Source organism: Phascolarctos cinereus, unplaced genomic scaffold (assembly GCF_003287225.1).
Source record: "Phascolarctos cinereus isolate Bilbo 61053 unplaced genomic scaffold, phaCin_HiC Scaffold_726;HRSCAF=1367, whole genome shotgun sequence".
NCBI classification, from domain to species: domain Eukaryota; kingdom Metazoa; phylum Chordata; class Mammalia; order Diprotodontia; family Phascolarctidae; genus Phascolarctos; species Phascolarctos cinereus.
The window spans coordinates 422,696,794-422,724,772 of record NW_027556098.1 but is presented as its reverse complement, the minus strand read 5'-3'; the positions used below and the strand labels follow the sequence as shown (position 1 = coordinate 422,724,772).

Below are 27,979 nucleotides of genomic sequence, written 5' to 3'. Positions count from 1 at the left end.
GGATCTACCTCCTAGGAGATCTCAAAGGAAAGGATACATAGCCTCTTATGAGTGAGGTCAGTGTAGATCCCACCATAGGCCCAATCCAGTCTAACCCAATAAACATTTCTTAAGCACCTCTTATGTGCCAGGCACTGTGCTAACTTCTGGGTATATAATTCAGAAAAACAAAAACAAACAGACCAGTCCTTGCCCTGAAGGATCTCACAACCTCATGGAGGGAGACAACATGCAAAAAAAGAGGCAGGAAAGTGGGGGTGGGGCTATCCAGAAGAGGGACATCTGGTTCCATGGGCTTAAAACCAGGCAGAGCAGCAGATCCAGAGTATAGTCAGCGCAGATGTCCAGTTTCTGCCCTCTATCCAGGAAGGCATTGAGTGGACTTTGGGCTCCAGCCAGCAGTCCTCCAATCAGAGGGGAAACAAGGCATGAACAGGTTGTTCTAGTCAAGACTTGAGTTAACAGCCTGGTGGTGAATTAAGAGGTAATGAGCTGAGCTGGGCAGTGCCATCTTGTTCAGAGGAGAAGTTAGGCAGATAAAGCAGGTACAGAGTAGAGGTGATGCTGGAGAATCCAATTCTGAGATTCTGGCACTGTGTGATTTCTCAGAGATCACACTTCTCTCACAGCTGGGCTAGGCTGCCATACACTGCATAGCCTGGATGGCAGACCTTCATGAAGCTGGGGCCCAGGAAAAGCCTCAAGGAGAAGCTGAAGAAAGCAGCCTTGGAGGCAGTGAGGAGAAGAGTGATGATCCATTCTGTGAAGGCAGGTACCATAAGGGAGAATCCCTTTGTGTTTTGGCCTTCCTCAGGGCCCAAATTTTGGGCCCCCATCGAGGTGGAGGAAGGACTGAGGGTGCTGACCCCATCTTATCTGCACTGTAGATTTCCATGCCCTACACACATTTGTGGCTTCATCTGTTCATGTGGAAGGGTCTTGACAGACCTTGGAAGGGGCACTGAGGCCTGACTGGGATGGGCCCATTGCCAACCCTCTTCCCCTGCACAGGGTCTCCAACCAAACATACTCACCAGTGTCCTGGGAGACTTGTCCTTTGCCCCTAAAATTTGGGTACTTGGTTCCTGGAATGACCCTTTACACCTTGCTCTCCCCAGGAGCCCCTCCTCCATCCAAACGTTGGCCATAGGGACATCACAATGTCTAAGGATTAAGAGGAGGATGGAGGTATGAGAGGCAGTTCAGTGGATAGAGCCCTGGACCTGGAGTCAGGAAGACCTGAGTTCAAATCCAGCCTCAGACACTTCCTACTTGGGTGATCCTGGACAAGTCACTTAAGCTCTGATTGCCTGACAAAATGGATTCACTGGCTCCACTCCAGAAGGAAATGGCAACCCAGTCCAGTAAAACCCCAAATGGGGTGGAGAAGGGTCAGATACAACTGAAATGAGTGAGCAACAACAACATTGAGGTCTGGAGGGTGGGAGTCTATTAGTGATCAGAAAAACACCCCCAGGCTTTTCTTTTGAGAGATGAGGCAAAGGAGGAAGTCCAAAGAGGGGAAACAATTTGTTGAGGATGACCCAGGCAGTGATCCTCAGAGCTGAGATTCTAACTCTAGTCTTCTGTGTCCAGATACGATGCCAACCCAAGTCCATAAGATGCCCCCTTCCCAAACACACCACACACCCACCTCTGCTGCATACCACTGGGATACAGGAAGCCTGGGTACAAGTTTATCTCTAAGACTTAACAGATGTGTGACCTTAGGGAATCTTCTCCATGGGCTCCCTCTCAGGTTCCCCAACCAGATAATGAAGGGCTTGGCTTGGATAATCCCAGAAAGTCTCTTTCTGGTCTAAAGCCTTCACTTCAACTCCTTTTCTACCTGTGGGACTCCCAGCCCTCCTATGGAGACATTCCAATTTGTATAGGACCATAAGTCAGGCCCTTGTCCTCCCTGACTCTGTTTCCCACGAGGACAATGGGGATCTTCTCCCTGCCTCCATCCCCGGATTCCTCAGTGGACATCAAGGTAAAAACTATAGAAAGGAAAAGTGTCTGCTGTGTTCATTCTCATTGACATTGTGATTACTCCACCTGTAGGAGCTCATAGTATCCTTGGATTGTGGGATGGCCTGCAGAACCTCCTAACCTGCCCAGTCTGTGGAAATTATCACAAGGATCCTATAACAATGTTTTCTGGCAACACTGTCTGTCAGTCCTGTTATCCACAAGAATGCCCACCTGCAGGCCTCAACTGGAGGATAAGAAGGATAGTGACCCTGTTCAAGGAGATGAAACCACTCCTGGAACAGCCCCAACCTGTCCCAGAGGGATGGTGCCCCAAGCATGATGAGCCCTTCACCCTCCTATGTCAAGAAGACAATCAAAGAATCTGCTATGTCTGCCAATACTCCTCCCTTCACAGTAAACATACCCTGACTAAATTAGAAGACCCAAAAGCAAGAGAAGGTAAGACAGACAACCACGTCAGCTTCTAGGGAGGGGTAAAGAAGGTCAAGTTTCCTATGCTGTTGCTTAGAGGAGCAGGAAGAAGACAGTGTGGGCTGTGGGGGTATTGATAAAAAAAAGTAGGGGTTCCCTGGATTGTGGGATCTCCCCATTTTATCTCCCAATCTGAGCCTTTGCCCAGGCTGTTCTCAGGACACACAGGGCATTCCCTCTATACCCCAGTTACTCAGAATCCTTGGCTTCTTTCTGGGCTCCAATTTGAAGCTGCCTCTCATGGGAAGCCTTCCTTAATTTTCTTCTCTCCCTCTCAATTGTTTAAGTCACTATTGGCTCACCCAAGGGATACCCGCAGCTCTGGAGGAATGTGCACCCTCAGCACCCCAGCACAGTGTTTGCTCTTTGGAGGCTACTCATCAGGGCTCTTTATGATCAGTTGTTCCTTTTTTCCCCCCAAGCTTCCTGTGAAGAGGAGAATGAGATCTCCCTGCCACCTCCAGGCCACCATTGAATGCTCTTCCACTGGGTCTCCCAAGGGATAGCATGCAGGAACCCAAATCACTGTGTTCACCTCCATTGGCATCCTCCATGGAAAACAAAACTCAGTCCACCATGGAGGCTGTTCTAAGGAAGATAGCAGTGCCATGGGAAGAAATCCCCAAACTGGAGCTTCTTACCAGACTAGACTCTGAAATGCTGGTCCTTGCCTGCCCCCTGCAGGTCTCTCTCATTACTACCTGGAAGATCTTTTCTGGAGAAGTCATTTAATAAAGTTTCTGCTCTACTCTATTGGGCCTTGTGTACAGGTCCTGTGATTTGGCCCTGAGTGAGGTTTCATGGTAGGAAAGAGCATCCTGGGGTTGTTTCGGCCAAAGGATCGCGTGCTTCCTTGTCAGCGGCACTTACAACCAATTAAACTGAGTGTCGAGAACGTGGCTGGCATTTCTACCAAGGAAGACAGCCCAGAGCATACTGGGAGCTGAAGCTGGTGCTGCTGTATGTTGGGGGGTGGGGAAGATAGGGGCTCTCATGTTCTCCCTTTAGTCCGGAACCCTGCCTTTCCTACCTTTTCCCTTCATATGTCCTGCTTTCTCCTGTGCCCTGGAGCACTTGAAGTATCCATTCACTTCTCCTGATGTCAAGACAAAATCTGCCTCTTTGCAGCTTCCCCCTCTTTATTGGGACATTGCTCTCTGAGTGGAGACAGCATCCCCATCCCTCTCCCTCACTATGGCCTTTCCAGTATTGGAAGAAACAAATCATGTCCCCACTAAGTCTTGTCTCCTTCAGAGACAAAAGCCCCATTCCCTTCACCAGTCCTCACAGAGCATGAACCTAACGCCCTTCTCCATTCTGTTTCCCCGCCTAGAGATGCCCACGGACCCATGACTATGCTGTTTTATTTGTGTCACCCCTCCAGATCTGGACACAGTACCCCAGAATCGGTAGGCCTATGGCAAAGCGTGATAGGACTGCAATGTGCCTTTGGATAGCAGAGAAACTAAAGAGTAGAGTTAAAGGGAGTAGCCAGACAAGGAATATAGACAATGATAACCCATGACTCCCACCTGACACTTGTATAAGACTCTCCTCCTTGGTGGAAGATGTCAGCTTCTTCACAGAATCTTTCCCTTCCTAAAGAGAGCCTGGAACTGCCTTTGAGCTGTCTCAAACCAGGAAGCTTTTTGTTTTTTATGTTTTTCTTTGTTTGTTTTTAGGCAATTGGGGTTAAGTGACTTGCCCAGGATCACACAACTAGTAAGTGTCAAGTGTTTGGTCTGATGCCGCATTTGAACTCGGGTCCTCCTGACTTCAGGGCCAGCACTCCATCCACTGGGCCACCTAGCTGCCCCCAGGAAGCTCTTTGAAGACAAAGAAACATGTCTTCTGTACATTTTTTTTTCTGGGGAGCCAGTTGTTAAATATATATAAATATACCACTGGAGGGAGGGAGACAGATTTTTACAGATCCATTTTGTTATAACTTCCTGGGGCACAGAGAAAACATTTATATTAAGAAACCACTAGGGCACTATATGAACCCTTACGCATGGTAAGCAAAGGAATGGGTTAAAAACTCTGCTCACCACATTATGCTAATACTATGACACTTCCTTGAGGAGCCCATTTCATTAACAAAACGAAATGGGGTCCTTTACTTCAATAGAAGGAAAGCAGAGACACACAAGTTAGACTTCTCTCCCCAAAGAATCAGCATCACACAGAGGTCTGTAATACAACCACAGAGGCAGCCAGTGAAGGAGCATTTATGAAAAACTTACTACATGCTAAAGCCTCTGCTAAACAGCAAGAATACTGCCAAAGGAGAAAAGGCAGTCCCTGCCGTCAGGGAGCTCCTACTTCACTGAGAGAGCCCACCTGTGAGGAAGTATTTACAACCAAGATATCTACAGGATGCAATGGAGAGAATTACCAGAAAGAAGCCATCAGAAGGAAGGGGGCATCAGGAAAGGCCTTTTGTAGAAAAGGGGGTTTTAGGTTAGAGTTGAACCAAGCAAGAGAAGCCAGAAGAGGGTTCAGGCAGAAGAGTATCCAAGGCAAGGCGAGCACACAGTGACGATGCCCTGAGCCCAGAGGTGGAGTCACTCGCTCAAGAGAGAGCATGAACCATGTATGGCAGGCAATACTGTGTAAGGAGACTGTCCAGGTGGGGGGGGGGAGGTTATGAAGGGATGTGATGGCAGAGCATTCTGTACTGGATCCTGAGGTTGATAGAGAACATCTGGGTTGGTTTCTTGGCTGGTTTTAGTAGGGAGGTGATATGATGGGACCTGAACTTTATGAAATGGCTTTGGTGGCTGAATGGAGAATGGATCGAACTGGGGAGAGAGCTGAGGCAGGCAGATACGCCAGCAGACCATTGCAATGGTTCAGATATATGGTGATGGGGCATAGGGTGAAGGAGAGGGTGAGGACTGAGAAAAGGCCCCTGGATTTGGTCATTAAGAGATCACTGGCAATTTGGATGAGACTGGAAGCCAGAGGGTAGGCAGTTTAGAAGAATGGGAATTAGTGTTAGTAAAGGGGCCTATAGCAGATGGCCTGGATTAGCAGGCTATTACAGTAGCCCAGGCCTGAGGTGGTGAGGACATGCACCAGGACAGAATGACTTAGGGAGAAGCAGCAAAAACGCTACTGTCACTGGATCACAGAGCACCTGGGGGTGGGGGCAAGGTATAAAAAAAACTGGAAAAGCAGGATGGGGCCATCCATAGGTACCTGCTGTCACGTCTGGCAAAGTAATGACTACGCCTGTGTGGATAAGTTCCCGCTTACCTTGGCAGTATCCTTCCCAGAGGTGTACACATTGAGAATGAGGTTGACGCATGCATTGCCAGAGCCAGCTCAGTGTTTGGGAGGCTCTGAAGGAAAGTGTGGGACAGAAGAGGTATTAGACTGACTACCAAACTGAAGGTCCACAGAGCTGTTGTGCTGACCTCATTGTTGTATGTCTGTGAAACCCAGACACTATCCCAGCGCCATGCCAGGAAACTGAATCGCTTCCATTTGCATTGTGCTGGGAAGATTCTGAAGATCACCTGGCAGGATAAGATACCAGACCCTGAGGTCCTTTCTGAAACTAAACTGCCAAGCATTCAAAGTCTACTGCAGAGAGCTCAACTCCGACGGGCTGGCCACACTGTTTCAATGCCAAACTTATGTGTATCAAAGAGACCATTTTGTGGAGAACTCACACAGGGCAAGTGCTCACATAGTGGTCAGAAGAGGCGATACAACGACACCCTCAAGGTGTCTCTTAAGAGCTTTGGAATCGATTGTGCGACATGGGAGACGCTGGCACAGGATTGCCCTGCATGGCTTGCCCTCCTCAGAGAAGGTGCCGTGCTCCATGAGCAAAGCAGAATTGTAGTAGCTCAACAGAAATGCGGGACGCACAGATGTAGCACATCCGTCCCCAATGTTCACATGGACTATTTGTGCCTGACCTGTGGTAGTGGGTTCCAAACTGGTCCTGGTCTGATCAGTCACAGCCGGACGCCCCGTAACGTGACCCTAACATGGTGATGTCCTTTTGGGCCTCTGAGAACAAAGGATAACAACCACCAGACTTTTAATCTTAAAATAATGTTGTTGTTGTTTTTACTCCTGAGGCCACTGCCTGCCTCCTTAAGGAAAAGCTTACTGCTCAATTAGGAATCAGCTGTCATCATGTCTTTACCAAAGGAAATTAGGGATTGTCAGAGAGGGAGGGCCTTCCAGAGATGGCAGGACATCCAACACAAGGGTATAGAGAAAACAGGTAGAGCATAATCAATGAGGAAATTAAGGAGGCTCATGAGGCTGGTCCATCATGGTCTGTGAGGATCTACAGGCACTGCAGGTAGAAAGGCAGGTGAGGAATCCAAGGTGGATTCAGTCCCAAGGCAGCACCTGAGGATCGTGTGGCCTCAAGGCCCTAGGTCCCTCACCCCTAGATTAGGGAGTGAAGGGTTAAAATGACAGAAGAAGACAGGTTACATTTGCTCCTAGAAGTGATGGGAAGCCATTGGAATTTGTTGAGGGGAGTGAGGTTGGTTAAAATTTCACTTTAAGAAAAATACTTCATATTTGGTATTAGATGTAAAAATAAAAATGTAATGACAATTAATATTTTGTGTTTGCAGCCATGTGGATGAGAGAGTGGAGTATAGAGAGAGGAGTGAAGGAGAACAAGTAAGATCTTTTTGTGATAATCCAGCATAATGCTAACCAGAGTTTCAGCTAGGCTTGTGGCCTGTGAGTGCCGAGAAGGGGATGGAGAAAATAATAGGAAGATTTGAGAACTTACTGGACATGAGAGGTGAAAGGGAGTCAATGGAAGTATGTGGCTGCCCTTAACAAATGTAGGGAAATTTTGTATAAAAGTCAGTTTGGGGGAAATATGGATGATGTCTCAGACATGCTGAGTTTGAAATGCCTACAGCCCATCTAACTGGAAATGCCCACAAGCCCGTTGTTGCTGTAGGACCAAAGCTCGGAGAGACAAGAGCTAAATAGATAGATCTGGGATCCATCTACTGAGAGACGCTGATGAAACCGTGCTTCAGCCTCCTTCATGGGCATTGGAACCAATTATTGGCATCCACCCATTCTGCCAGGGGAAGTCTGCACATGCTTGGGTAGACATCCCCCACCTCACTGAGGGATTTGAGACCTGTTGGATACTGTCAGTGTGTGTTAGCCTGGCTTCACCAGGCTGTGGCTGCTGTACGTACCACAGCTTCCTGGAGCCCTAAGTGAAAAGAAGTTAAAAGAAGACTGGAAAGGAAGAAGGAGCCGAGCTAGAAGGGCTTTAAAACCTGAACCAAGGATTTCATGTTTGATCCTGGGGCCACCAAACTGTATCAGACAGGGTCAGAGTATGGTTAGAACAGATCTCCAGGACTCTTGACTTGTGAGCTCCTTCTAGTTTGGCGTGGTGCCATGAGTTGTCCTGATCTACCTCTAGCCACTGGAGGAGAATGCCTTAAAAAGCAGAATTGGCCAAATGGAAAGGAGACACAAAAGCTCAGTGAAGAAGATTGGAATTGGGTAATTGGAAGCTAATGATTCCATGACATGAAGGAACAATAAACAAAGTCAAAAGAATGAAAAAAAAAATACAAGAAAATGTGAAATATCAGAAAAAGAACTGAGCTAGAAAACAGATCAAAGAGAGATAATTTAAGAATTGAGGGACTACCTATGTAATCTTGCTTTTCTTCTCAACGAGGGGGAGAGTCAGGGAGGGAATTTGGAGCTCAAAAATTTTTTAAAGGAATGCTAAGCATTGTTTTTATGTGTAATTGGGGGAAATATTAAATAGCATAATAGTTTTAAAAGAAACTGAAAATGAGAAGGGGGAGGCGGTGAATCCCTGGGCAGGATGGCAAACGATCAGAGGAGGTGAGCGTTCTCGAGATGACGTCATCTTCCAGCAGGAGAGGGTCCTGCTATCTTTGGGGGGCCCTCCAGGTGTGGGGGGGCTCCTTCTGCTCCCTGCAGGGGCAGTCACCTGTCCCCTCCCTCTTCCCTCCTCGGGCATTTCCAGGTCTAGCTGTTCACGCTCGCTAAGCATTCGGCCTCGGCCCCTGAGGTCTTCGCTTGTGACACCCAGTCATTGGGGACCTTCCCAGCCGGGGCTCCTGGGGATACCGAGGCAGGCAAGAATCCCCTTTCCCTGGCCCAGGAGGGCGGAGGCGTGCTGGGGCAGAGCCAGGGCACTACCGCGGGGCCTGACGACACTGGCAGGGCCAGACGTCAGGAGGACACGTGCCCCCGGGCAGAGAGAAGAGGAGCCCAGAGCCTCCGACAGCTGAGACAAAGACCTGCAAGCAGGCTGGCGCTCCGATTGGTGGGGTGGACAGGCTGCTGAGTCCTGATTGGTGAGCCGCTGCCGACGCTGATTGGCCGAGCGATCACGGCCTACCCGGTTCTAGCACGCGCCTGTGCGGCTGGCTGGCCGGCGCCGTTTAGAGGTCCGTCTCGGGGCGCGCGTGCGGGTGAGCATGGGGCCTGACGTCGGAGGGGAGCGGGTCCTGGGGCGTTGGAGAGAAGCGGGTTAGGGCGCCGGGAAGAAGAGCTCGGAGCGGGGCTCCGGGGCCTGCGCTTGAGCAGCGGCTTACAAGGCGGCCATTGGCCCTAAGAGGAATGGAGCCGTCTGAGGGTGGCTGCGTGGCTGAGCATGCGCGGAGCTCCCTCCCGGGGCTGCGGGGCAGCTGGGGGGAGGGGCGGTGCCAGCCCTGCTGGGAGGCCGGACGCGTCTGTGTGCGGCTCAGATCCGGGGCCAGACCGCCCCGGGCCTTGGGAGAGGGGTAGGTTAGAGGGTGAGCCGCCTGAGGCCAGGGCTCCTCTCTGTGTCCCTGCTGCTCAGCGCGCCTAGCACCGGGTAGGTGCGCAATGACTCCTCCCGGCCGCGCGTGGGTCGTCACCCACTCGGCCGCTCAGGGGAGGGGCGCCAAGGGGGAGCGTCGGGCCCCAGCTGGCAGCCCCGGCCTGGGTGCCCGCTCTCAGCGGTCACGGAGGGGGCCGCCGTGAACATTTGGAGGCATAGAGACTCCGTGCGGCTTCCTCGGGCCGTGGGCCCAACGGTGAACGAGTGTGGGTCAGAGGCGGAGGGTTCAGCGCTTTCTTTGTGCACTCCCAAATTGCTTTTCAGGATGGTTGTACTTTCACAGCTCCACCAACAATGCACCAGTGTGCCTGCCTCCGACTCTGCCTGTTGACTGGTTTTGATCATTTTTGCCAATTTTTGATTCAGATCCGGCCTCAGACACTAGCACCTGACTGTAGGGAACTCAACCTTGTTTGCCTCAGTTTCTTCGTCTGTAAAATGAGCTGGAAAAGTAAATGACATACCACTCCAGCATCTTTGCACACAAGGAAAACAACAAAACCCTCGCTGGGGCCACGAAGAGTCAGCCGCAACTAAAATGAGCAGACAACAAATGCCACTTCCAAAATTACATCAGATGAGAACAGACATTCTTGCTACATTCCTATGTTTATTGGGGAAAGTTCTACTGTATCCTTCGTGCATAGAACTTTTGGTTTTAGGTAGATGCTTTTTATGATATTTAAAAGAGGTCCCAGACCAAACATTTGACACTTACTAGCTGTGTGACCCTGAGCAAGTCATTTAACCCTAGCTGCCTAAAAAAAAAGAGGTCCCTCTCTGCCTATACTTTGTAGGATTTTTAACATAAAAGTGTTGTACTTTGTCAAAGGATTCTTCTGCATCTATTGAGATGATTATGTGGTTTTGTATGTTTTGGATTTAGTGAACCATCTGTATATAGGGGGTATAAATCCCATTTGATCATAACGGATGTGTTCTTGGATACACATTGTAGTGTGTTTCATAGGATTTCATTGACAGCTTTTGAGCCAATGTTTATTAAAAATATTGGCCTGTAGTTTTCTTTCTCAGTTTTTTTCTTTGCCCTGTTTAGGTGTTAAGACTGTATTTGTCTCATAAAAGGATTCTGCTGGGATCCTTTATTTCTCAGTTTGGGGGATTATGTGAATTATGAATACTAACTATCCTTTCAAAGTTTAATAAAATCCACTTGTGAATCCATCAAGGCCAGGAGTTTGTTTAGAGGAATATTCTACCAAGTCATTCCACTAACTTGTAGAATATAAAGTGCTTCAGGCCTTTGAAGCTCTGTGTGTGTGTGTGTGTGTGTGTGTGTCTAAAAGGAGATAAGAAAAACGTTAATAACATCCCAATGGTACCAGACCATTTTAACTAGATCTACCCATGAAGGAACCCAAAATGTTCAACAATTACTAAAGCATAACGTTAAATAGGAAGCATAAAAAAGCATGTCATTGCTCAGCAGTGTCCGACTCTTTCTGGCCTATTTGGGGTTTTCTTGACAAAGATACTGGAGAGGTTTGCCATTTCCTTCTCAAGATTATTTTGCAGAGAAGATGTCAGATGCTTTTTCTGCATCTCTTGAGATGATCCTATGGATTCTGTTAGTTTTGTTGTTGCTGTGATCAGTTATGCTGATCGGTTTCCTAATATTGAACCAGCCCTGCATTCCTGGTATAAATCTTACCTGGTCATAGTGTATTATTCTTGTGATGAGTCGCAGTCATCTTTTTGCTAATATTCTATTTAAAAATCTTGCTTCATTTACTTCAGGATGTAGTTTCCTTCCTTGTGGTCTTTTAATTAGATCTATTTTTGCTTTTGCTTTGTCTGAGATCAGGATTTCTACTCCTTTTTTTTTTTTTTACTTCAGCTGAAGCATAATATATTCTGCTCTAGCCTTTTACTTCACTGTGCGTACCCCTCTGCATCAAATGTGTTCCGTGTAGACAACATATTGCAGGTTTGTGGTTCTTAAGCCACCCTGCTATCCATTTCCATTTTATGGGAGAGTTCATCCCATTCACATTCACAGTTAGGATTACTGTCTGTGTCTTCCTCTCCATCCTATTCCACACCCCATGCTTTTTTCTCTCCTTTTTCCTTTCCCATCTTGGTAGAGTTTTGCTTTCCACCACTGCCTCCCTCAGTCTCTCCTCCCTTCTATTAGCCCCCTCCCTTTTCTCTTCTCTTTACCCTTTCTACTTTCTATAGGGTAAGTTAGATTTCTTTACCTGATTATGTTATTCCATCTTTAAACCAAATGTGATGAGAGTAAGGTTCAAACAATGCTCATCTCCCTCCCTTCTTTCTTTCTACTCTATTTGGTTTTTGTGCCGTTTCAGGTGATGTCATTTCTTAAGAGTTATAAGTGTCATCTTCCCTTGTAGGGATGGAAACAGTTTGCCCATATTAATAATAGGGTTTTTTTTCCTTTCCTTTTTGCCTTTTCATGCTTCTCTTGAGTCTTGTATTTGAAGGTCAGATTTTCTATTGAGCTCTGGTCTTTTCATTAGGAAGGTTTGGAAGTCCTCTATTTCCCCTGAAGGTAACTGCCCTAGTCTCCTGCTTGTTCTTCTTCCAAATCCCTTAATCAAGTGTAGAGGTAAGGGTGTCCCATTTTAGGAAGGATTTAGATAAATGAGACAAGTGAGAGCCTTGCTGCTTCAGCTCAGCTAGCTTGGCATGTGTATGACAGTTGATTGGCAGCTGGTAGGAATGACTAGCCTCTTCTCTGCAGGAATTCCTTCCCCAGATGAAGGCTGTGAAGGGTCAGTGTTTCCCTTCACAGCTGCTTCCTAGAATATGTCCCTCTAGCATCCAGGGTACTTCCTCCTTCCACTTTCTTCCTCCAGCATGGAAAGGCAAATCCCAAAGAGACCAGGTTCCCATATTTCTTTACATCACATCCCTGTACTTTTCCTTTTGAGAAGAGTTCTCCAAGGTGAAGTCCATAGCCATATCCTTAAATGCCAGATTAGTGGTGGTTCTCTGCTGTTAGGACTACCGGAGCCATTCTCTACTCCTCACTAAGGCCTCTTGTCTGGCAAAGGCAGAAGGTAGAGCCAAATAGCCCATGGGATACAGCCCCAGTGTCAGCAGGCCGTCATGATAAAGAGGAATACGACTGTTCTCTTAGATTGGAAGATTGCAGGGGCAGCTATGTGGTGCAGTGGATAGAGCACCGGCCCTGGATTCAGGAGGACCTGAGTTCAAATCTGGACTCAGACACATAACACTCACTAGCTGTGTGACCCTGGGCAAGTCACTTAACTCCATTACCTAACCAAAAAAAAAAAAGAAAGAAAGAAATAGGAGCAAGATTGGAGGTGACAAAAAGATACTTAAACTCCAGGTGGAGAAGACTTTCTAAAAAGAGATGTTTCCAAAGCAGAAAAGATTGCCTCAGGAGATAGTGAGACTAGTTCACAGGAAAACTTGGAAGGAAAGGCTGGATAGCTCCTGAGGGAGGTTGGAGTGGTATTGATTCTGGGGTTTGGGTTCCAGCTAAGGTCCATAGGGAATCCAACTCTGAGGGTCTGGGAAGGTGTGATTTTCCAGAGTTCATACTTCTCACAGGTCTGAATCTCTGTGATCAGGGAAGTGGTCAGAGGCAGATATAAATTTCAGAGGAGCCAGAGCCTGAGAGGCAGAACTTCCTGGAGCTAGAACCTGGCAAAGGCAGCACAGCAGAGAAGCTGAGAAACCCAGCCTTGGAAGGAAATGAAGAAGAGGAGGGAGCCTGTCAGTGAAGGTAAGTACCTGCAGGGAGAATTTCCTGTGCTTTTGGACCTTCTCTGGGTCCCAGCCTTAGACTCACATCTAAGCGAGGAGACCTGGGCCTCCTGGTCCCATCTTAGCTGAACTCTGGAGTTAAGTGTTTCATCCTTGCTCGTGGAATGCACTCGGTGGACCTGGAAAGAGAGACTGTCTTGAGTGCGACAGAGGTCAAGAGCTGGAGGGGCCACTGCCACCCTTTAGACACAGGCAAGTTTTCTGCCTAAACATACCCACTAAATGTTTGTGAGATGTCTCCTTTGTCCCTGGAACCTGGGCACTTCCATCCCAGGGCTGGTCCTCAACACCAGGACTCCACTGGGGCTCCAGTTCTATGCAGAACTGACCATCAGGAGCTCATGGTCTCTGAGCATAAGATCTGAGGTGTAGGGAGGCCTTGAGGTGGCATTAGTGAGAACAAAGCACATTTTTTATAGAGAATTGTGATGAGGGAGTCCAGAGGAGGGAAGGGATGTGTTGAGGGTGACAGCAAGTAGCTGTCAGAGCTGGGATTCTAAGTCTAGACTTTGCTTCCAGGTACAGTGCTCATCCCACTCCCTCAGCCTGCCTCTCCACACTCCTGTGTGACATCTGGAGCTAGGAGTCCTGGGACCATGGCTGGCTTCTCAGTTTACTAGTTGAGTTACTTTAGGGAAGTCACCTCCATGGGGGTCCATCCTGAAGGGCATGGCCCAGCTAATCTTCCCCTTTCTTTAATCTCAGCAGTTCATCCCTGTATTGGAATCCCCTTCCTCCTACTGGGAGTTGTGTGTGTGTGTGTGGGCGCGTGCGCGTGCACGCACCACAGTCCTCCTTGAGCCTAACTTTCTGGCTGTGGGCAGTGGGGCTCATGAACTGTGCCCTCTCCCTGGGCTCTGAATAGAGGGAAGAGGAGCCGATTCTCATTCTTATTGTGGCTTCTTTTTCATGTAGGAGCGGAGAGTGCATGGACACTGTCCAGGGGCCTGCAGGACCTTCTGACCTGCCCCGCCTGTGGAGGCTTCTTCAGTGACCCTGTAACAGAGCATTCTGGTGACACCTTCTGCCGGGATTGCCTTCCTCAGAAATCCCAGCCTGCGTACCTCCATACCAACTGGAAGATGCAGAACCTGGTACGGCTGGCCAAGCAGCTCCTTGAGGAGCCCCAGGCCACTCTAGAGGGATGGTGTGCCAAGCACCAGGAAAACTGGAGCTTTTTCTGTAGAGAAGACAATGAGAAAATCTGCCTAGTGTGCCACTACTCCATCCTTCACCAGGGCCACACCCTGACCCAGCTGCAAGATCTAGACACAAAACAAGAGGCAAGTCGGCTTCTAGGACAAAGTCAAGGTGCCTAAATTGTGGTTTGCAGGAGAAAGAAGAAGTCTCTAGGGGCACTGGGAACTCCCAGGGAAGTCCTCTGGAAAATCTTCCCCCTCTGGGTCCTTTCCACAGGCTGGCCTCCAGGCCTCCAAGACATTCCCTCTGCACTCCAGCTGCTTGGAATCTCAGCCCCTTTCCAGACTGCTCTCCTGTCATCTGTCAGGGAAATCCCTCCCTCATCCTTTACTCTTACTCCTCCAGGTCCATGCTTTGAAATGATCTCTATCCATGTTGGATCTCCCCATGTTCCTTGAGGGCAGAGGCTTGCAGGAACTTTTGGAAGCTCAGCACCCTCAGCCAGTGCTTGGCACTTAGGAAGCTGTTCATCAGTGCTCCTTGAACTGAGTTGCTCTTATCCTCTCTATCCCTGCCAGGGTGCTTCTGAAGAAGAGGGCGAGACGGCCTCCAGATCTCTGAACCACTGAATTCTCTTCCCCGGGTCTTTCCATGGGGTAGAACACTGGGCCCAAAAGAACTCTGCCGTTACCTTCACCCGCACCCCCTCTGGAATCCTCCTGGAAACTCAGAGTCGGTTAATCACGGACACGTCTTTAAGGAAGGGAGCGTGCAGGATGGAAGAAATTTCAAGTTGAAGCCTGAGAGAAATTGCCATTTTACTATTCTGAGGGTACCCCAAGATTAACATGTCTGTTTTCTGTGCGTTTCCTTACCAGGAAGGTGCACTGGACACAGACCAGAGTAGGAGCTGCAGGAAGCCCAGTCTTGCTCACTGTCCCCAGCTGACCTCGTTAAGCCGTGCACCCCAGGCCGGCCTGAACCCTCCAACAGAACGTCCTGCTTCTGTGCCTCACTTGTTCCTGGGAAGACTGGCCCTTCTGTTTCCTGACGCCTCCCCAGTCCTCCCCTTTGTGCTTGTCGAGCAGAAATCTCCCCAGCTTGTCCTGGGTGGTGGGCTCCTTTCTACTGTGTAATGCGGTGCCTCGGGACTAGGGTCTCCTTTTCCTCCTAATACAACTTTTCTGCTTTCAGTCCGGCTTGGACTCTTCTTCATTTAGAAGGGTGCACTTTGTTCCACTGCCCTGTTGACACTGTTATATTAATAAGCAATTATTAATTTAGGATCCAGGCTTTTGCTCCTTGGCTTCCCATTTCAGGCCCAACCCCTGTAAAAAGTCAATCTCTGAAGGACAGGATTTAGATCTCCTAGCCCTCAAGGTACATGGGCATTAATGCTGGGCAAGACGCCACCCAGGGAGGAGACCTTACTCATGTTTAGACTATAAATAGAATCCAGGCTGGGCACGTTTTTGCCTGAAGAAGAACAGCCCCTGTCCTTGTACCCCTACATTAGAATTTAGGGTGACTCAGCTCATGAAAGAGAAAACCAATCTGAGTGGTCTGGATAGAGGTGGCTGAGTCTCATGGTCAAGCCAAGTTCTCAGCAGGAGGAGCTGAAGCCTAGTCTAGCCCAGCTCCCCATTAAATGTCCACCAATCAGGGTTGAGTTTCATTTGTGAAGGGAATTCCCTTTCCTGGATTACTTACACACCTTTCAAGCTCTCCATGTTTTCTCTTTGGTTGTGGAGAGAAACCACTGATCAGTTTATGAGCAGATATCCTAATAAGTTGATTATTTAATACCAAGAACTGTCTGTGTGGGTTTTTCACTCCTGACAGGGTTCTTAGCAGCCTAGACTGTGATGCTGATTCAGCCTGAAACCTAGTGGTCCTTCTTGTTTGTAGCGTGAAGAATTTTTACCTTGTAGTCACCTAATAAAGTATACTCTTCTCTTGTCTGCTGGATGGTGTCAGTTTGTCCTGTGATTTGGCTGGGAGTGGGATGTCAGGGAAGGGAGTGAATGGCATCGTGGGGTTGTGTCAGCAAAATGGTTGACCATCCACCTAACAGCAATTTGGAAAGAAAACTGAGTTCCGAGTCCTTGCTCTGGATATGATACCAACTGGACAGAACGTGCAGGGCTGTAATTGGTGCCACTGTCTATTAGCATGTGGGCACTGGAGTAGTGAGCAGCTAGGTGCCCCTCTCTCTACAGCCAAGAAGGCCGTCTTTCCAGGGCCTTTGTCAAGGCACATGCTTGGCCTGTCCTCTCGTGCTCCCTGGAGGACTTGAATCTCTGGGCTGTTTTTCTGAAATCAAGCCCAAATCTGCCTGTCTGCAACTTGCACTCCTTATGTCAAGGATGGCTTCTGGGACCAGAAAGAACAGTCCTCATCCCTCTTCTATTTTATGGCCCTTTAAATACTTGAAGACAGCTACCATGTCTCAGTAAGTCTTATCTCTTCCAGAAGCAACCTCTGTTCTTTTCAACATTCCTCGTACCATATGACGCCAAAGCTCCCCTCTCCAATCCATTTTCCTTTCTGTAGACTTTCTTCAACTGGTAAATGTCCTTCCTCAACTGCAGCACTCCTAAAACTGAACACCGTTCTCCAGAATCCCTATGCCAGGGCAGAGCTCAGGAGGACTGGAACGTGTCTTTGAATGGGTCCACCTTAATCAAAACTAAAAGGATATATTAAAGGAGGGTGGTGGCATGGGAAATTAGCAGCTGTGTGAAACTCAAGGCCAAAGCTTGCATAAGATTCTCCCCAACAGCTTCGTCCTAGTTCCTTCCTTTCCTGGAGAGAACTTGGGACTGCCTGTGTCTTCTCTCAGAGCTGGAAGCCAGAAGGCAAGGACCTCCCTCCTTCAAGATCTCACCAGCTCTATCCCTCACACAGCCACAGAGCTCAGAGTAATCATCCCCTCCACCAGTGAGGAGAGTGTTCCTGAATGTCAGGCTTTGGAAAACCGACCTTCAGCAGGAAGCCTTTCCCACTCTCACCAGCTGCTTGCTAGCTCCTTCCTCTCTCCATCCCCTTCATTTACTCTGTATAAGTCTTGTATGGACCTACTGATTGACATGTTGCCTCCTTATTAGAACGCATGCTCGGGGGAAGCTAGGTGGCGGAGGATAGAGCACCGGCCCTGGAGTCGGGAAGATGTGAGTGTAAATCCAGCCTCACACACATAAGACTCACTAGCTGTGTGACCCTGGACGAGTCAGTTAACCCCCATTGCCCATTCGAAACAAAAAAAACCAAAAAAGATCGTCTGCTCCTTGAAGGCAGGGATTTTTTTTTTCCATTTTAAAATACCCATTCTTCCCTTCCTCTTGGGTGTAGTTTCACTGTCAGATGCCCTGACCCTATCCAGGTCTCTGGTGCTCTCCTGCAATCCACCAATTAACGGGTACTCATTAATCACCGCCCGTGCCAGGCATAGAAGCTGCTGCCAGGAACAAGACCTCAGCGCACTCTTCTACGTATCAGGCCTGCCTGACACCACAAGCGGTCGAACGAGAGCCATGACTTCATGGGGCCCGTACTCCCTCCAACCCTGCGCAGGACGCGAGCTCCCCAGAACAGCCGGGCCAAGGCCTGGGCTCTGCGCATGCTCGACACGCATAGCCGCCCCATGAACTAGCTTCCTTGTGGGGCAACGGGCTGTGATGGAGCCAATGCGCATGCTGTGTCTCTGCAGGAGGATTCCAGTTCTGCAGCCCCTCCCCCTCCTCTGCAGGCTCCTTCCCCTTGGCATATCTGTGCTAAAATCCTGCTGGCAACAGACAGCATGCCCAGGCCCAAGCAGAATCAGGGTGGGACATGACCTCTTAGCCAATCAGAGTACTCAGCGGCCTTCCCAGCCCGCCAATCAGAGCGCCAGCCAGCCTGCTGGTCTTTTTCCACTGTCTGAGTCTCTGCTCTCCTCTTTTCTGTGCCCAGGGACATGTGCTCTCCTGATGTCAGGCCCCGGGATGGTGCCCTGGCTCTGCCCCAGCGCTCCTCTGCCCCTCCCTGTCCGAGGAAAGGGGCTCCTTGCCTACTCAGTGTCCCCAGGAGCTCCAGCAGCAAAAGTTCCCAATGACTGTGTGTCACAAGCGAAGAGCTCCGGGGACGAGGTGGAATGGTTGGGGAAGGTGAAGAGCTAGAAGTAGAAATGCCCGAGGAGGGAAGAGGAAGGGGACGGGTCACTCCTGCTTTGCCCCCCAAGCTGAACGGGCTCCCCCTTACAGAGAGTAAATGGGGACTACATTGGACGCACCCTGTCAGCTTCATTTGATCTTGGGAGGGCGCCACTATCTGCTCAGCCCCTCGCGCTACCAGCCTAGGTTCACCCAGTGCTACCTACCATCTCCCTCTTCCCCCCAACATCTACATCTCTTTTCAAGGTCTGTTGGTTTTACCTTTGCAACATTTACTCTGGCCCCTTCTCTCCTCTGATACTGCCACCATCCTGCAGCAGACCCTCACCTCTTCAAGCTTGGACTGTTGCAGTAGCCTACTGGCTGATGGGCGTGCCTCAAATCTGTCATCATTCCAGTTCATCCTCCATATAGCCTCCAAAATGGTTCTCCTAAAGCACAAGTATTGCAGTGTCCCCCTATCACCTCCAGGATCAAATATAAAATTCTGTTTGGTGATAAAAAGCCCTTCATAATCTAACCTTCCTCTCCCACTTATCCAATCTTGTTATATCTTGCTTCCCACCACATTCTCTTACATCTAGTGACACACCTGCCTCTGATGTCCTTCAACACGACATTGATCTCTTGGCTCCAGGCATTTTCTCTGGCAGTACCCCATTCCTGGAATTCTCTACCTCTTCATCTTTGCCTATTTGGCCTCCCTGGCTTCTTTGAATTTCCAGGTAAAAGCCAGTCATCTCCAGAAAGCCTTTCCTAACATCTCGCTCTAGTGCCTTCCCTCTGTTAATTATTTCCTATTTATTCTATTATATCTTGTTCACACATATCTGTTTGCTTGCCATCTACTTCATTAGATTGTGAGCTTCTTGAGAGCATGGATTGTCTTTTGACTCTTTTAGTATCCCCAAGGCTTAGCAGAGTGCCTGGGACATAGGCACTTAATAAATGTTTATGGCGTGACTAACAGAATTAGGAGATCATTACCAAACGATGCCATTTTCTTGGTAATAAAAGGATGAAGCAAATTCACTTTACAACAGAAAGTTCTTCCCAAAATTAAAAACAGTGAACACAACTTCCCTGCTGCAGGTGAAGATGGCAGCAGTCATTTAGGACATGTTGCTTCTAGGCCAAGGAGCAGCAAGAATACAAAGAAAGACCAAAAGGAGAGCTCCTGTCCTCCCAGAGCTCACATTCTGAAGGAGGAATCAACAGGTCAATTAGGAAGTACTTAGAAGATCTGTAAGGAAAAGTGAGGCTGACCTGAAAGACAAAGGCACAAGCTCCTGGTGGCCCTGAGAAAGGCCTACTGTAGAAGGTGAGTTTTCTCCAATAAGTACATCTGATTAACACTCCTAACATTTCCAGTCCCTCCATCCATTCTTTTAGTGCTGGGTAAGGCATGCCCCAGCCAAAGGTATAGTGCACTTCTACTGAGTCTGCCACAGTGCTATGATATATGAAGTACTGTACTGGGTTCTGGAGGGGCGTCACATTGGAGGGAAGACATTCATCAGCAATAGCGTCTGGAACTGAAGAACCAAACTGGAAACAGTGCTGGGTTCCTGCCTTGGGATGGGTGAAGGGCTCGGGATGTCATCTCTGGAAAGAAGATTTAGGGGTAGAAGTAGCCAAGAAAACTGAAGCAACTCCATTTTGTCCATAGCTACTCTGATTTTATTCCCGACCCTGTTTGTATCGCAACTCCAGCCCTGCCTACAACCCTTCTTTCTGCTAAAACAGCAAATATCCAGAACAGCCCTATCCATTAGGGCAGGGTTATGAGAAACAGCCCTCCAGACCATGCCAAGACCACCCCTCTCTTTTTACTCCCTCCTTTTACTATTAGGAGACACCATCTTTTCCAGATCTAAGGCCAGGCAAGCAAACTGTGCTCTGAGCTTGGCATAACAGTAATCCTTTGTGCTCATTCTCTGGATGATCTCAGCCACAGCAAAATCCCAGAATTGTTTCACACCAGCACCGAGTGGTCTCTGAGCTCAACCAAGCACCTGCCGTCCCCACGTCCTGGTCACGAAGGCCCGCTCTGAATCAAACTTGTCTCATTGTTGCTCTTACCCCTCATTGTCAGGGCTACAGCTTGCTGCGTAGCCATTGACATATGTGCCAAGATTTGCCCGCACAGAAAGCAAGTCTTCTACTAGAGGGAGCCCTGGCACATGGGTCTAGTTTTCCTCCTCCGATGAAATAAAAAAAAGCTCTTGCTTATGACCACTGTTAGCTCTTTGTATATTTATATCTGTCTCTCCATATATATAGATATATGTGTGTATATTTGTGTGTGTAAGTATGTATGTATGTATGTATACATATATAAACCAAAAAGCTAACAGTGGTTGTAAGCAAAAAGCTTATATATACATGTTTGTATATATGTGTGTGTATACCTATGTGTATATATACATATATATACATATACATACACACACACATATGATATTTCAGAGTTAACTGTGGTTGTGATAACCTATGTGAGCTTTTCAGTATTTTTAGACTTAATAGGAGTTGCAAAACCTCTGGACTCTGGTCATTTGTTTTCAGCTAACTCAAAGAATTTCTTTTCCTGTTACGTAAACCCAATCTTACCCCTATACCCCCAGTAATAAGCCCTGTCCAATCCATAGGTTTCCTGCACCCAGCTTACCTCCCTTCTAACTGAAACCCATATAAGCCTTCCCCTTTTCCTTGGTCAGGAGTCCCACTCATGGAGGTGGGGTTCTCTTGTTAACAAACACAATAAACCCTCACTGGTTCCTGAACTTTCTGGTTCTACTTCTGCTTTCAATTTGTTCTGACACCGACAATTTTACCCACAGTGGGGACACATTGGACTCAGAAATATGGGATTCTGGGCCAAAGAGGAAAGCCATCTTTCCAGGGTCTGTTGTCTTTTCAAGGCCATTTGCCTGCTGACCTGCATCTCGTTCTTTGGAGAGCTTGATTGTTGACCTATTTTTCTTGCCATTAAGCGTGATTTTTCACTCTTTGCAGCTTATATTCACTACTCGAAAATATGGTCTGTGATTGAAGCAGGCTATGTTTTACTTTCTTTTATTCTTTTTCTTTTGAGTCTTCTTGTGCAAAATGACTAATATGGAAATGTTTTATGTGACTATACATGTATGAACTATTTCTGGTTGCTTACCAACTCTAGGAGGGGGAAGGAGGGGGAGGGATAGAATTTGGAACTCAGAACTTTACCCCCCAAAAGGTTAAAAATTGTTTAACTTGGAATTGGGGAAAAAATGAAATACATAATTAAAAAAATAGTGATAGTGACGTGTTTTTCATGCTGGATGAAGCTTGTGAATGGTTGCAGGCAGAAGGGAGAGAACCAGTACGCCAGGAAAGCTTGAAAATTAGAGAGGAGACAGAAGGAAATGGAATCTAGAGTAGAGGGGTCAGATTTATTAGTAAGAAGACCACCCCATCATCAGAAATTTGAAATAATCAGATTCATCGTCTTTTTAAAATTGATCCTTTTTATAGTTAATTGATTTTGTCCTGTAACTGTCTAAGTCATGAAAAAGTCACCTATTCTGTAAGGAGTTTAGAAGTTCAGTCCTCCTGCTAATCACATTCCTTGCTGGAATGAGAGTGAGTTCACAAGAGATAACAAGTTTTTAGTGGATTCCATCTGCACGGTTGTGGGACTTCCTTTAGTTTCATTCCGCAGCACGTCAATAGGAACAGGGGAGGTATTGGGGGAAATAATACAGGGTTACAGTTTGTCATGTCACGAATTGTGAAGATCAAAGTAGAAAGGAACTTGGGAGTAGGGGATAGAGTAAAGTTGGACTGGCACCAAGGGACCAAGATTGGGAAGGGAGAAGAGTATACCTAGAGCAGAGGAGATGGGTTGGTTTTGCTTTTTGGTGAGGCAATCAGGGTTAAGTGGCTTGCCCAGGGTCACATAGCTAGTAAGTGTCAAGTGTCTGAGGTCAGACTTGAACTCAGGTCCTCCTGACTCCAAGGCTGGAGCTCTATCCACTGCACCACCTAGCTAACCCTACGATATGGAATTCTTGAAGGTTATGCTGAAGATGCAAAATCAGTTTGGGAGGAATAAGCTATTGAAGAGGTTACAATCAGCTAAAGGAAATTCCGAGTCCTAGATCATGGAAGAGGAACTTAACAAATGCTTGTTGCTTTGACTTGGCTCACTGAAGTGACATTGCTGCTCTGTGCACAGGGAGGGTCTGATTATCCCGAACGGCGAGGAGCCCTGGGGGCGGCAGGGCTGTGCCAGCCCAACTCACCAAGCACTTTCAGGAATTCCACCTCCCTTGCCCCCCCTTGTTGGGGAGCTAGCTGCAGTGGGAATGCTTTATGGGATCAAGTAGAGAGGATTTCCACTGTGCCCTGGAAAAAGGACGAAGGACACTCCTTATCCCTGGCATCCAACTGATTTAACTGGCTTTACAAAAATGAATCCTAAATAATAAAGGCTTGCACCTTGAGGGCCCAGTCTCGGATTTCTTAGTATAGTTTTTCTGCTTGTCGTTGTTGTTCTTGTTTTTTAACTAGGCAGTGGGGTTAAGTGACTTGCTTAGGGTCACACAGCTAGTAAGTGTTATGTGACTGAGGCTGCATTTGAACTCAGGTCCTCCTGACTCCAGGGCCGGTGCTCTATCCACTGGGCCACCTAGCTACCACTCTTAATACAATTGTAACAGTACTCTCATGCGGTAATGGATAAATCATCTTTTGACCCCATGTTCCTTTTAATAGTTAGTTATTCTGAAATTTACAAAACCCAACAAATGTGCCCGGTTCCACATACTTGAGGCTTTACCATTTTCCTCTGCTAAAATCTGCAGAAGGGGTAGCATTCAACAACAAATAATTTGGTTTGGGAGCAGTGGGATAGAGGGCTGGGCCTGGAGTCAGGAACACCGGAGCTCAAACCCAGCCTCAGACAATGACTAGCTGCGTGACTCTGCGCAAGTCACTTAACCTCTGTTTGCCTCAGTTTCCTCAAGTGTAAAATGGGGACACTGGAGAAGGAAGTGGCAAACCATTCCAGTATCTTTGCAAAGAGCACCCAATTAAAATGGGGTCACAAAGAGTCAGACACAACTAAAATAACTCCGGACTGACTTGCCATTCTACCCACAAGGCGGCTGTATGATGCCACTTCCCAAAGAGCTTCTAGATCTTTCCCTCCCTCTGTGCTGAACTCTCTTCCATATGCTGTCTCCCCCAATTAGAGTATGAGCACCTTCAGAGCAGTGACCATCTCATGTCATTCTCTTTCTGTCTCTGCTGCTTAGCACAGTGCTTGTCACAAAGTTTTTAAAAATTCCTTGTAATTCAATGAGTTTCCCTTTTTTCTCCATGATTTTATTTAGTGAAATGCTTTTCAGTTCTCTATAATCAAAATCATTCCTTTTTTCTCCTGTGATTTTCTATATGTCTTGTTTGGTCAAGAACTCTTCCCCTATTCATAGCTGGGAAAGATGTCTCCTGTCTCCTACCCTGCTCCTTTCATTTGCTTCTGTGACCTTTTAGATCTGGTTCATGCATCTCTTTGCAGATTATTTCGACCTACATCTTCCCTTCTTCCTCTGGCCACCTAATTCACAACCGTTTTTACCAACCACCTCTCTGCCCTTTTCATATTGTGTTCCCACACCTCCCAATCATGATTTCCTGTTTCTAGAACCATAAGTCACAACCAAATCAACTGAGCCAATGCTCCTGGAAGGAGAGTGCCAATCTATTCCCCTTTGTTTCTGTTCACTGTCCCTGACTCTTGCCAACTAAAGTGATCCTTCATGACCACCATGCCCCTCCGTACGCTGATTCCTACATTAGGATGTAAGCTCCTTGAGAGAAGGGAATGTTTCTGCTTCCATATCTGCATCACTAGTGGTTCACCCGGTACTCTGCACACAGTGAGTGATTAATAAATGCTCTGTCATTCAGTCACTCTTGGGATGTGTAATGTCAGTCTGACCTGATCACTGACTTCTAAGAGGCTGAGGAAACTGTCCTAACTTTATGCGTCAAGATGATAAACATGGGGCAGCTAGATGACGTAGTGGACAGAGCACCGGCCCTGAAGTCAGGAGGACCTGAGTTCAAATCTGGCCTCTCAGACCAAAACACTTGACACGTACTAGCTGTGTGATCCTGGGCAAGTCACTTAACCCCAATTGCCTAAAAAATAAATAAATAAAATGGATAAAATAAACAATAAAAAATGATAAACATGACTTGCTGAATACTAAACTACAAGTCTATGAGAAGAATTTTACTTGGTTAGATACACGGTCGTCACACCCGGGACAAGGACATATGATTCAAGAGCAGGCCCAATAACAGGTGTAGTTATTAAAATCAGACTTCCCAGGTTTCTCTCTGTTCTTTTCTCTCTCTCTCTCTCCCTCTTTTTTTTTTTGGTTAGGCAATGGGGTTAGATGACTTGCCCAGGGTCACACAGCTAGTAAATGGTATGTGTCTGACTGCAGATTTGAACTCGGGTCCTCCTGAGTCCGGGGCCGGTGCTCTATCCACTGCACGCCACCTAGCTGCCCCTTCTCTCTGTTCTTTTGCTGTGAGGCTCATCCCAGTTCCTGATCACAGTAGCCAGTTTAAGATCCGTAGGGTCAGAGGAACAAAGATGGCTCTCCCAGGTTAGTAACCAGGAGCCAGATTAAATCAACATTGCCATTGTTTTTAGATGTGAGTGCCAATCTAGTCCCTTTCATCCCACTCACCATCCCCCTACCTTGCCAAGTAAAGTGCCTCACTCTGGGCACCATTATGCATTTCATTTGTTTCATGAGACAGTAAGGTTTTGTGTTTTTTTTTTCCTCTGAGGCAATCAGCGTTAAGTGACTTGCCCAGGGTCACACAGCTAATAAGTGCCCAGATTTGAACTCAGGTCCTCCTGACTCCAAGGCCAGAGCTCTTTCCACTGCGCCACCCAGCAGCCCTTGAAAGCAAGCTTCTTGAGAGTGGGCACTGACTTTGCTTGTGCAGTTTTATGTGCAATGGTTAGTTGTGCGTGGCACATGGTAAGTGCTACTAAATGCTTTTCCATTCATTCATTCATTCATTCATTCATTCATCTGATGTAAGCTGTTGAGTGAAATCCAATTTCTACTTGTGTAAGAGCCTTAGGAAATCATCCCAACCTCACGTATCAGGAGAAAAATAACGACAGACCCCAAACAAGCAAGGTGTCTATCAAAAATGGCCTTGTCCATCTAGAAAACACTGTCAAACATAGGGCATGATGCAAGACTGTCAACAGACAGGCTCCACACATCTGTTTCTGCTCCTCCATCATGGGATTCATGCCAGGTCCTGATAACACTAGCCAGTGAGAGGCGGGTACCTGACTTGGCAGGCCAAGCTAGAAAATGCCACTCTTCCCACATTCGTTATTAAGGTCACAGGCTGCTTCTCTGTCAACTCAGTTCCTCTGGCAATCCTCTAGACAGGGTCTATTTGACTCGAGGCGTGTTTGTTTCATTACTGTACACTCTTGTTTTTCCCAGCCTTTCTCCCCCTCCCTCACGACAACTTCTTGTTTTCTGCCTGTTCTCTCTTCCCTCCGTGGGTACTAAGTACGAAGGGCATTTCCCTAACTGTGGCACGTGGGTCTCAGTGGGTGTTGTGGTGTGAAATCACCAAAGCCCACCACATACACTGTTTTCCAGTTCTTCCAGAAGCTTCTGTCCAGCAGTGAGTGCTTGTGCCATTACTGGGCACTCTGATTTTACACTACACTGCCACAGACTTTTGCTTCGGCGTGATGTGCACCTAATCTGTCCCCGATTTGACTTTTCTCATTTTAAGAAATACCACATAGTTTGATGATTAATGAATGCTTTGTAGTATAATTTAGAGTCTGGAATTAATTGGTAGTATTTCTTCATTCCCACTCTTAATTATTTTCCATAAGACTCTTGACCTCTTTTTCCTCTGGATGAATTCATTACCATTTTTTTCTAGCCTTATAAAGTAACCTTTGAAGGCTTGAATAGTATGGCCCTGAATAAGCAAATGAAATTTGGGAGCCTTGTCATTTTTATACTATTGCCTTGGCCCCCATCCTGGAGTGGGCCGAGGCCTGCTCAAGACAACCTATCGTTCAGTAACCCCTTGGAAACTGGCAAAGCTACAATCAGGAAATGAACTATTGTTTCCTTGCTTGTCTGTGTTTAATACAGGGATAAAGTGTTAATCGTGCAGAATAAACTCAAGAGCGTGTCAGGAATACTTTTTTCCGGAGAGTCTGTTGTTAAGCATTTACCAGCTCACCCCAGCTGACTACCAATGTACAGTTAATACCTCAAATTAGTTAGGCCTGTGTTTATTTTTGTAAAACGTATTTGGCAGTTTTACATACACGTGTACATACACTACATTCTATCAATATGCCCATTTTATATATAACAATTATGCATGTGTTTGTGTCCATATACGTGTATGCGCATATGTGGATATAAAATTCCTCTGTGTGTCCTGGTAGGTGGGTTCCAAGCCATTCTACCCGTTCTCTCATTATTTCGAATGGAATTATTCTCTGTTGGTGATACACAGAAAACGGAACTGCAAACCACCGTGACAGGCTTCCCTTAAGGGAGCCTACAGTTCATAGAATCTCTGCGTGGAAACACGTGCTATGAGAAATCCACCGATAGTAACGTTTGACGGTTAACACAGCTGCGTGTCCAACAATACTATCTTGCCACCTCCCGGTTTATCTTTTCCCCCTGCACCTGTGCACCTCAAAAATCCCGTGTGCCCTCAACCTTGACATGCACGTCGGCCAGTAAGATCAATGGATTTAAGTGTCCCCTCTCAGAAGGGAACTTTGGAGTCCATCTCCCTCCCTGGGAGCATGCCACTCCCTTGGGACAAAGCCTCGCCCCTGGGTGGACCACCTGAATGGATCCACATCCCCGCACTCCCCAGGGCCGTGCTACAACCAGGGGAGTTCTGTTCTGTTACTGGACTCCCTTCTCCCCTTCCCCTTGCTCTCCACTCCTCTCTATTTTTTGTCAATAAAACTTGAATATTGAGTCATTGTTACGACATAGTATTCACAGGGATCAAACTCATCAAGGGGCTTGTTTTTCCTGACATCTCTGGAGGGACTATGGTCTTTTCCTTAGACGTGAACCTGGTCTCCCCACAGCGACTTTCCTTTTTGACAGTTGCACCTCTGCCAGGGACTTGGGCACCATGAGCCCAGTCCTAGAAAGCAAGGGTCAGAAGGGGAAACCTCTGACCTCCTAAGGACTCCTTTATGCCAGAGGACTATCACAAGACACACAGTTTGGAGGGTAGACAGACCTGAAAGAAGCCTCATTTCCTGAGGCCAGTGATGACCACCACTATGCTGGTGATGGAATGTGGTCAAGGTAATGTGGGCAGAGGCCCTAGATTCTAGGCCTTATATGATGGCTTAGATGTGATGGCTCAACTTGAGAAAGCTGAACCTTAAAAAACTACTGAGTCTCGGCTCCTCAGTTAAGTTTGGGGAGATAGGCTGGACAGATAGAACTCACGTGAGTCCCAACATACTTACTTTCTAGTA

General features: G+C 47.5%; 1 long non-coding RNA gene and 1 pseudogene across 2 annotated transcripts; both read left to right on the top strand.

The window, feature by feature from the left end:
- The first annotated feature begins 861 nt into the window (after nucleotides 1-861).
- On the top strand, nucleotides 862-3,222 carry LOC110220107 (uncharacterized). The gene is made up of 2 exons (XR_013482810.1): nucleotides 862-2,436; nucleotides 2,892-3,222. It is a non-coding gene; the product is annotated as an uncharacterized LOC110220107 (long non-coding RNA).
- A 5,711-nt stretch (nucleotides 3,223-8,933) lies between these two features.
- On the top strand, nucleotides 8,934-16,214 carry LOC110220102 (E3 ubiquitin-protein ligase TRIM4-like; annotated as a pseudogene). Its single transcript, XR_013482806.1, has 3 exons — nucleotides 8,934-13,067; nucleotides 14,024-14,391; nucleotides 14,654-16,214. The product of XR_013482806.1 is annotated as an E3 ubiquitin-protein ligase TRIM4-like (transcript).
- The last annotated feature ends 11,765 nt before the right edge of the window (nucleotides 16,215-27,979 follow it).